Source organism: Saccopteryx bilineata, chromosome 3, assembly GCF_036850765.1.
Source record: "Saccopteryx bilineata isolate mSacBil1 chromosome 3, mSacBil1_pri_phased_curated, whole genome shotgun sequence".
NCBI classification, from domain to species: domain Eukaryota; kingdom Metazoa; phylum Chordata; class Mammalia; order Chiroptera; family Emballonuridae; genus Saccopteryx; species Saccopteryx bilineata.
In genome coordinates this window covers 272,004,870-272,011,297 of record NC_089492.1, presented here as the reverse complement: position 1 = coordinate 272,011,297, position 6,428 = coordinate 272,004,870, and the positions used below count along the sequence as shown (strand labels likewise).

The 6,428-nt window shown below is 50.2% G+C and overlaps 1 long non-coding RNA gene and 4 other non-coding genes across 6 annotated transcripts; all 5 read right to left on the bottom strand.

Annotated features, from left to right (window-relative positions):
- Positions 1–301: 301 nt before the first annotated feature.
- On the bottom strand, positions 302–3,062 carry LOC136331441 (uncharacterized). Of its 2 annotated transcripts, none has more exons than XR_010730484.1 (5): positions 2,761–3,062; positions 1,807–1,910; positions 1,426–1,504; positions 1,051–1,097; positions 302–547 (listed from the first exon to the last, which is right to left on the bottom strand). It is a non-coding gene; the product is annotated as an uncharacterized lncRNA (long non-coding RNA). The 2 variants fall into 2 exon arrangements; XR_010730483.1 differs by having other exon boundaries at positions 2,774–3,062.
- LOC136332446 (small nucleolar RNA SNORD99) lies at positions 619–692 on the bottom strand. The gene has a single exon (XR_010730709.1). It is a non-coding gene; the product is annotated as a small nucleolar RNA SNORD99 (small nucleolar RNA).
- Positions 1,266–1,398, bottom strand: LOC136332389 (small nucleolar RNA SNORA61). Its single transcript, XR_010730658.1, has one exon. It is a non-coding gene; the product is annotated as a small nucleolar RNA SNORA61 (small nucleolar RNA).
- LOC136332368 (small nucleolar RNA SNORA44) lies at positions 1,628–1,758 on the bottom strand. Its single transcript, XR_010730639.1, has one exon. It is a non-coding gene; the product is annotated as a small nucleolar RNA SNORA44 (small nucleolar RNA).
- On the bottom strand, positions 2,271–2,405 carry LOC136332811 (small nucleolar RNA SNORA16B/SNORA16A family). The gene has a single exon (XR_010730947.1). It is a non-coding gene; the product is annotated as a small nucleolar RNA SNORA16B/SNORA16A family (small nucleolar RNA).
- Positions 3,063–6,428: the final 3,366 nt, after the last annotated feature.

Below are 6,428 nucleotides of genomic sequence, written 5' to 3'. Positions count from 1 at the left end.
CTCCCCCTCTCCTTCCTCTCTGTCTCTTCCCCTCCCGCAGCCAAGGCTCCATTGGAGCAAAGTTGGCGGACGCTGAGGATGGCTCCATGGCCCCTGCCTCAGGCACTAGAATGGCTCTGGTTGCAACAGAGCATCGCCCCCTGGTGGGCATGCCAGGTGGATCCCGGTCGGGCACATGTGGGAGTCTGTCTAACCGCCTCCCCATTTCCAACTTCAGAAAAATACAAAATAAATAAAATAAAATAAGCCGCTGGGACAATTTCCTAGGGCTGAGCCCAAAAGAAAGTACCTGACAACTTCATTACATCAAGAGTTTATTAAGGGAACTTAGCACACAAGACAGTCCTCCATGCTGCAGGGCAGATTGAATAGGGGGCCTGCCCCAGGTAAGGGGTGGGCAAAGACCAGCAGGCCATGGAGCATGGGGAGGAGTCTGAGAGGATTTACTGTTACTTAGTGTCTGTCCTAGCCTGGATCTCGCTCAAGGAACAATCAGTCTTGCCTTCACAAACTTGTCTTTTAGTTGCCTCTTCCTGTAGAGCTTCTCCTGAAAAGGAAGTATAAGCCAGTGTGTGAATATTGTTCCAACTAATCAATGCCACCCAGGATTTTCCTAAAAACTGGTCTCAGTCCCATATCCGCATTTATCATCCACAGATGTCCACTCAGATTAGGTTTCATCCCAGACCAGTCACTCTGGAAGAAAAATGGCCTGAACTAGACAAGACAGCTTGCTTCTACCAAACCCATCTCCACTCCCCCTGGGGAAGGGTAAGACTCAGTGGTTGGAGGTTATCCCACAGGAGCAAGAGTTCAAGCTGCTCTCTATAGCAGAGCCACAGCACTCGGTCCTTGCTGCCCACAGTGCAGAGCTGTCCCTTGTTATATTCTACTCACAGCAGTATGTGATACTGGACGTTGGGTGGGCAAGCCTAACAGACCAAATCATACCGTAAACATTTATTTTTGTTCTCTGGCCATCAGCAGCTAACAAATACAGCACACAAGGCAGACCACCTATAAATGATGTCAAGAAGTCATTCAACTTACCCAATTCTGTAGATCCTTAATCACAGATGAAGACAGCTTACTAGTAACTAAAAAAAAGGGAAGACATGATCAAAGGGCAAGAAAGCCGCTGATAAATCCTTTCCAAATACAGAAATATTAGCCATCAATCACTATACCAACTGCCCAAAGATTCAAATACATCCTTCCTCCTTTTATCTCATTTTAGAGAGGATTCAAGTTCAAAGGGAATTCAACCTTGTTTGAAATCAGCCTATGTGCTAGAGAACAGACGACAAGCACTGTGAGGCCAGCTTCAGGATTACTCTTCCTCCTTTTACGACCACCAAGACCGGTATTCAGATCCGATGGGAAAGGGAACTGGAGGGTCAGGTTGTCTTCAACATTTAACTTTACCTTGTTCTAAAGCACAGGGACAGCAACAAACTCGTCAGCTTCTTCAGTATCAGACATTGCCAGGAAACATGGGGGCAACCTGCAGAAAATAAATAAAAATGAAAGCTCTAAATGAAAAACTTGATCCAACACATCCATCTGCATGGAAGCTGACGGAAGTACCTGGACTCAGGTGGATGGCTCCAGAGCCCAGGTCCTGAGATACTATAGGAAAGGCGAGTGGCAGCAGCAGGTATTACGGTGACCTGAGCTGTCAAAGTCTCTCCAGATTGCTCTCGCATGCAGTTGGAGATCCTATGGCTACAACCAGCCACAGCCCTTGGAAACATGCTGTACCGACCCCCAGATAGCTCCCAAATTAAGTCTGCATGAGAAACCTACCAGACCAGGTCCTGAGGCGGTTGTGTTCCATCACTGTCACGACTCCAGAGTTCTCACTCACCAAAAAGCAACTTGAGCCATCCTGCAATCTTCATGTGGCACAGCTAAGATGAGAACGAAATTGCCCTGAAGGATCTTACTTGGGCTCCAGAATCATAAATTTTAGGACGATCCTGCTACTGATGGGCAATGACCCAAAGCATCACCAAGACCTGTACCCCTTGCCACAGGATTTCTCCACACAGATGTCGAACCACCTCCCCCTACCCCTCCATGCTATCTGGGCTTCAACAAGCTACTTGTCAAAAACCTCTTTCTGTTAATTCTACATGCAGGACCCTATCAGCAGTTTTCATGGCGCGCGCACACACAGAATTTGCTGCTCTATCAACATTTCTAATGGCCTCCGGAACGTCCATTTTAGTCAAGGTCTATTTGTATGAGAAACGCAAGGTACTTGGCAGTGCTGTCTTTTCCCGAAATGTTGCAGATCAGTTACAGCAAACAGAACGGCGACCGTCAAGGAAAACTGTCACTCTGGGCTCCTTTTTGACCGCAGCAGCTATGTGGAAGCAGCTGCAGCTTCGATAAGGGCCACGGGGCATTGTTTCACAGGACAGCCCAAACCGCTGCTCAGCCCTAAGACTCAACCTAGATCCTGTGCATCATTATTGCCTACTGAAATTCATCCTTCTGGAGACCAAAAGGGAAAAAAAACCCCAAAACTCCCAGACATCCTACAGATCCCAATTACCATTTAATACCTGAAGGACTCTAAAACTCAGCCTCCAGAACACCTTGCTCTTACATCTATCCGGGTGACTTCTGTAACGTGTTGCGCAGCCAGTCGATTAAGGTTAAGTCACCCAACTGGTAGTAAAGGTAGGGTCAGAAATTCTGGCTGACACAACACAGCCTCCCCCAAATTAAGCCACTTCAGGTGCTGGCACCTACCCCGCCGCCTTACCGGTCACCCCGGAGCGAAGGGCTGCGCGGACCGAGGAAGAAGGGCGCGGCCCTCCCGGGCGCTGGGCCTTCTCCCTGCGCACGCGGCCAACATGCCCTTCCGGACCTCGGCCTCAAAAGGCGCGGAGGCCCGGCTTCTCCGTGCCGCACTCAACATCCTGCAGCCTCGAGAGGCAGCCCAGGCGAGTGCAGGGATTGTGGGAGTGAGTACTACTGGAGGATCAGTGTGGATGGCAGCAGATACACTTCCTAAGAAAAGGCTCGGAAAGCGGCGTTTCGCAGAAAGGACAGCAGGGCGTCCGTCGGGAGTATATATAAGCTCCGCCTCTCGCGGCCGCGCCCGAATATTGGAGCAGCGCGCAGACCGCTGGGAGTTGCAGTCCGTTTGCATTCCGTGCGGGCGGTACGCTGTGTCTGGCTCCCAGTCCGACGTACGTGTGGTTGGGACCGTCTCACATGGGAGGAATCAGCTCGTTCGCTTTAGTTCAACCCTCATTGAACGTCCTGCACGGGGCATGGGGCCTACAAATGAACCAAACTCTGCGTGCCCTCGAGTTCACTCTGGGAAGATTTTCAAAGCTGGGAAAAGGAATGTCTCTCAGGCGCCGTGCTCATGAGGAGGAGCTGCGCCCGCGTGGGTTTTGGGGAGGGGCCCTATGAGGTCTTGTGGAGGTGTCTTGGGAGGGCTTCTTAGGAAGAAGCAATTGATCGCTCATATGATGACTGCAGACTGCATTTCAAGCGATTTCATGCTTCCCTGCCTTAGCCCAGCCCCCCTTTCCTCCGTGACCTCCCCAGCTCCCAGTGTCCTTATAGACCCAGTTTTAGCATCACCTCCTCCCAGAAGTCTTCTCTGACCCTGCTTCTCCTTGAGTCCTGCTCTATTGTGTTACCTGACTAAATGAATGAATGGCATCTAGCCCCTTTCATTCATTCATTCTACCATAAATATTTATTGAATTTCTACTTTGTGTCAAGCACTGATGATACAACCATTGGTCCCTGCCCTTACGAGGCTCAAACCTAGGAAGGAGACAGACATCACGGTGGACAAAAAGGGCATATTGAGCCTGACCAGGCGGTGGTGGCATAGTGGATAGAGCGTCGGGCTGGGATGTGGAGGACCCAGGTTTGAGACCCCGAGGTTGCCAACTTGAGCAAGGCTCAACAGCTTGAGCCCAAGGTCACTTTCTCCAGCAAGGGGGTCTGCTATAGTCCCACAGTTAAGGGACATATGAGAAATCAATCAATGAACAACTAAGAAACCACAACGAAGACTTGATGTTTCTCATCTCTCTCCCTTCCTGTCTGTCTGTCCCTATCTGTCCCTTTCTCTGATTCTGTCTCTGTCACAAAAAAAAGGGGGGGGCATGTGACCTCATTGACTACACATTGAGGGGCTTCCTGAGGATAGGGATCTAACTGGAGGCCTGAGGTAGATGTTCGTTAGCAGAAGAGGAGTGTTCCTGGCCAAAGGCTGAGAAGATGCTCAGGATGGCTGGAGCTCAGAGCACCAGTGGTAGGTAAAAAAGGGGCTGGAGCCTGACCTGTGGTGGCGCAGTGGATAAAGCCTTGACCTGGAAATGCTGAGGTCGCCGGTTCAAAACCCTGGGCTTGCCTGGTCAAGGCACATACGGGAATTGATGTTTCCTGCTCCTCCCCCCACTTCTCTTTCTCTCTCTTCTCTAAAATGAATACATAAAAAATAATTTAAAAAAAAAGGGGGGGCTGGGGGCACCCTGGCCAGATAGCTCTGTTTGGTTGGAGCTTCCCTCTGAAGCACAGAGGTTGCGGGTTCAATCCCTGGTAAGGCACATGCAGAAACAGACCAATGTTCCTATCTTTGTCTCTCTTCCTCTCTCTCTATAAAATCAATTTAAAAAATAATAAAGTAATTAAAAAACAAAAATTAGGCCCTGGCCCGTTGGTTCAGCAGTAGAGCATTGGCCTGGCGTGTGGAAGTCCTGGGTTTGATTCCTGGTCAGGACACACAGGAGAAGCACCCATTGCTTTTCCACCCCTCCCCCTCTCCTTTCTCTCTATCTCTCTCTTCACATGCAGCAGCCAAGGCTCCATTGGAGCAAAGTTGGCTGGGGCACTGAGAATGGCTCCATGGCCTCCACCTCAGGTGCTAGAATGGCTCCAGTTGCAACAGAGCAATGCCCCAGATGGGCAGAGCATCGCCCCCTGGTGGGCATGCTGGGTGGGTCCTGGTCGGGTGCATGCGGGAGTCTGTCTCTCTGCTTCCCTGCCTCTCACTTCAGAAAAATACAAAAAAAATAAAAATTAAATAAATTTTTTTTAAAAAAGAAGGGGCTGGGGGCATCTGCAAGGACATGGCACAAAAAAATATTTTCCAGTCTAAAAGAGCAAAGTGGGGAGGACATCCTGATGGAGGAATAGGTGAGGCAGGTAGGAGTGAGGCAGACCCTCTAGGTTTGGACAGAACCAGTGGAGATGATCCCTCCAACCCACACCCTTCCTGAGGCACCTCATGGTTCCTAGATTCTCAGGCTTCTCTCCTACTTTGCAGGTAGGCAGCAAGCAGAGATGGGGTCCTCTGGGCTCTACTATGCAGGTGACCAATGCCCAGAATTACTGGCAGATCTGACAATATGGCTTCTCATTGACATGTTTAGAGTTAGATAGAAGAAAACTCGGGCCTTCTCAGATCCCCAAACTGTCCAGCCAGAAACAAAAATACTCAAACAGGCCTGACCTGTGGTGGCGCAGTAGATAAAGCGTTGACCTGGAAATGCTGAGGTTGCCGGTTCAAATCCCTGGGCTTGCCTGGTCAAGGCACATATGGGAGTTGATGCTTCCAGCTCCTCCCCCCTTCTCTCTCTCTATCTCCCTCTCCTCTCTAAAATGAATTTAAAAAAAAATAAAAAAACACTCAAACACAGCTTGGTCCTGCAGTCGACTTGGAAGCTAGTCTCAGTCTTCATGCCAAGTGAGCTTAGGCTGGTTATTTAACTGCCCTGAGCCTCAGTTTCCTCATCTATAGAAATGGATGGGATAGCAACACCTACTCACAAGGTTGTGTGAGGAGGAAACACGATGATGTGATTTTGCAACAATGAGGATGCCCCTCATCCTGCCAATTTGCCAAAACAGTTAAATTGGTAAAATCTACCTGTTTGGGACCAGCCAGAACTCCAGCCTTGACGCTCTGGGTTGCCGGAAGGCCAGACTGGAAAGGGTGGCGTGGGTCTTGGAAGTATGTGTCTGCATTACCCTTGCCCCTAACCCAATTGGGACCTGACCACTGTGTCCTGGTCCTCTTGAGACTTACTTTGCAGTCCCCTTTTGCAACATATATAGGGGGTAATAAAGAGTGAGACACACCCAGATGCGAGTCCCAGCTCTGCTGTGTGAACCTGACCCTCTGGCCTCGTAAGTGTTAGCGGTCCAGTCCACAGGCCAACTGCACTGACTCTGCGGTCACGGTTGTCTGTGTCTGTTCTGCCTTCTACCAGACTGTGTCTCGTCCTCCCCCTGGGCCTGGGGACCCTGCACAGGCAGGCGGGAGGAAGCAGTGGGGGCTGTTGAATATTGAACTTGAACATTGAGCAGGAGGCTCCACGCCAGGGTCAGTGGGGCTCCCAGAAAGGGGCACTCAGGCAGGTAAGGAGCATCTGTAAACCATCACCTTT